At 43.1% G+C, this 3,379-nt stretch overlaps 1 long non-coding RNA gene across 1 annotated transcript; it reads left to right on the forward strand.

The window, feature by feature from the left end:
- Positions 1 to 285: 285 nt before the first annotated feature.
- On the forward strand, positions 286 to 3,074 carry LOC106946882 (uncharacterized). The gene is made up of 3 exons (XR_001424851.1): positions 286 to 543; positions 1,922 to 2,166; positions 2,455 to 3,074. It is a non-coding gene; the product is annotated as an uncharacterized LOC106946882 (long non-coding RNA).
- The last annotated feature ends 305 nt before the right edge of the window (positions 3,075 to 3,379 follow it).

Raw genomic sequence — 3,379 nt, forward strand, 5'->3', positions numbered from 1 at the left:
CTGGTGGTTGGACCAGTGGTTGGAAACCACTGGTCAGACCAGATCTCGGTCCGACAGAACTCCTGTGGGACGTGGAGCAGGAGGCTGATAAAACCGCACATTAATAAATGATCAAATATTAATAAATAGCTAACCCTAACCCTGATCAATAAATAATAATTAAGCATGCAATCTTTATCTTTACGGTTCTATTTAGGTTGTAAACTAGAGCCCAGAGGGCCACATAAAAACCTGTAGTGGGCCGGATTTGGCCCGTGGGCCTCCGGTTTGACATGAGTGAACATGGTATTTAGCGGAAGCTAATGCTAATATGCTACATTAACATGGTATTTAGCGGAAGCTAATGTGCTACATTAACATGGTATTTAGCGGAAGCTAATGCTAATGTGCTACATTAACATGGTATTTAGCGGAAGCTAATGCTAATGTGCTACATTAACATGGTATTTGTCCTTCGTGGTTTAGATATGTCCCTGATTTTCATGTCCTCAGCAGCCATGAAGTTCTGCGGAGGTCCGCTCCTGAACCAGTCGTTACATTCAGGTGGGTCAGAACCAGAAAACATCTCAACCCCACAGGTTTGGTTCAGCAGGTGATAAACAGGTGATCAGATGTGATGAGAAACATCTAAAACATGAAGAATGTTGCTCTGTGACATATTGTTTAATCTGGGTTAAAACCAGCTATTGGTGCTCAGTTCAGATTATTAACCAGTTTCTGTCCCTGGAATCCCAGTTGGAGCGGACTGGGACGTTAGAGGCTGGTCCTATGAACGGTTTGGCTCTGACAGGTGGACAGAGCAGGGTTTGCTGCTGGGGTGCAGCGGGGCGGGGTCTGCGGTTCCCTTTGACCGGCTGCAGGATCACACGCCGGGGGTTTCTGCTTGCTTTGATGGCTTCTCTAGCGGCAGGTGTTCATAACAAACCCGGCTGCGTTTGAAGCAAACGGAGGTAAAAACCAGAGCCACAGCCAGCAGGTTGATCTGGAGCTGCTCGTCTGGAAAACTGTCCCAGTTTCTCTGGGAAGCAGCGAGTGGAGGCGGTAATCTGCTGCAGCGAGCGGTTGCCTGATTAAAGGGAAGACGTCTCTTTGAAGAAGTGACCGATGATGATGATGATGATGATGAGCTCCAGCTCCTCCAGTGAGGAGAGGACGAGCTGATTCATGTCGGCTCTCTCATTGAGGAAAGCGGCTCCCTGAGGGCCCAGAGTTTCTGTTTTGGTCTGTGTCGGGTAATTTACTTGTCCTCGTTAATAACGTTCTACTCTGATGGGTTTTTATTGGAAGGCAGCAGCAGAACCAGAATGTTGTGGTAATGAAATGAGCGGCTGCTGCTCAGATGCGGCCAGAAGCGAATGCCTAACAAGTTTACATTCCCTCATCACTGGCAGAAGGTTCCTGTTTATCCTGGACCTTTAATGATTTATATGAACCAAACTTTTTCCTGATCATCCAACAAACAGCTGCTAGAAGGTTTAAAGTTTGTATTTATCTAAGATTTACACATAAATGACACAGATTAAATTAGATAAGATCAATTAACAGGTAAAAATGTTTTAGGATATATTATGGCCTACAGTAAGGGTGTCCAAAGTGTAGGCTGGGGGCCATTTTCGGCCCACTGACCGACTGCTTGTGGCCCGCCACAGCAGGAGGGTGATGCAGATGGAGACAAAATTACTACTGACTACATAAAAGTTTCTACGATGGAAAATATTGAGCACAACACAAAGTATTTCAACAAATATCTCTCTTTAATTTCATAGAAACTATTTATTTATCAACTGATTTCTACTTAGAGACAAACTTTAAAGAACCCAAAGCTGCTTTATGTAATTTATTAAAACACATTTTATACGTTTAAGCACTTTTAAAGACAGTAACCCAAATCCTGTTCTTATTGCTTCTTCAACCCTTTAAGACGTAAAGCCAGTCCCGTCTGTGGATGTTCTGATGGAGTTTCAGCCAATAAACAACCTTAAATCTGGATGTAGAGATGGACCTGAACCTGCAGAGCCACATAAAGACGGTTACAAAGTCGGCCTTCTATCACCTGAAGAACATTTCCAGGATTAAAGGACGAATTTCCCACAAGATCTAGAGAAGCTCATCCATCTTTAGTTGCACTGATCACTGCAACAGTGTCTACAAATGTCAACCAGACAGGTAGGCCTGTCGCAATAAACAATAATCAATTAATCGCATGATAAATTAAAACAAGCTCAATTTCCATTTGCATGATTTATAATTTTTCTGAACTGGATGAAAAAAGTCTTTAGTCTGAATTAAATCAGCATCAGAACTGAGGAAGTCCTGCTGAAGGCACAAACGCCTCCCAGCCTCCAGTAAGCATGATGGTAATCTGTAAAATGGTTGCTTAGCTGCAAGAAGCAGAAATGCAGCGAGTGAATGCAGCCAGCGGAAGGTCCTAATCTGAAACTTCGCTTATTCCAGCCGGCTGCCCCAGGAGACCCGTATACATCTCAGCGCTGCGGTAATTTGTCTGGAAGTCGGGAAGCAGAGGAGCAGACGCCAACGGTATGCAGCCGATGCAGACGAGTCCAACACGGAAACTTTTTGAGTCAGTGGAGCAGCCAAAGCCGTCCGGACCTAACAGAACTATCAGTGTCTGGATCGGCTCGTCCTGATCCGAACGTTTACATCACACTGCTCTGCTGCTCAGCTCCAGGTGAGCTGATGTCAGATCTTATCCTGACCAAACAGCTCAGATAAGGAGACTTCAGACGGAGCCGAGGACACACACCTGAACTCCAATCTGTCCATCTTATCTCCTCACTGAGTCCATAAACTGCAGACAGAGACAGACTGGCTCTGTGAACCGTCTGTACATCCAGGATCCCAGTTTCTCATGTAGAAATCAGAATTTAGAAACCACTGCTTTGGCTAAAGTTAGCCGAACATTAGTCTGTTTCTCTGCATCAAAACATTCAAATAAGTATGAATATTCCATAAAATCAGATGTTTTGAGTCAACGTAAATTCACAAAACCTTCAAATAAGGTTGAATATTCTGTAAACTAATTGATGTTTTCAGTAAATTTAGCATTATTTTCACATCAGGATATCATTTAATAAGTTTTAAAACCGTTAAAAGCACTGTTTTTAGCTTAGCATAACAACTGAATCTCTTCCACTTTCTTTCTAACGAGAAGCAATAAAATGAGCTCTGTGTTGCATGCTGCACGGCAGCTCCTGCTGAGAAATGTGCTCAGCTTTTTGGTGCAGTTGACAGTTTCTTGGATAAATGCACAGAAACATTGAAATAAAAACTAAAGAAATATAGATCTGGTTGCAAAAAACAACAGAACAGAAAAATCTGTGGTGAGAAGCTATTTTAGCAACAGAAAGAATGTTGTTTG

The sequence above is a fragment of the Poecilia latipinna genome, unplaced genomic scaffold (assembly GCF_001443285.1).
Source record: "Poecilia latipinna isolate Pla-1442-1.1 unplaced genomic scaffold, P_latipinna-1.0 Scaffold211, whole genome shotgun sequence".
In the NCBI taxonomy this organism is placed as follows: domain Eukaryota; kingdom Metazoa; phylum Chordata; class Actinopteri; order Cyprinodontiformes; family Poeciliidae; genus Poecilia; species Poecilia latipinna.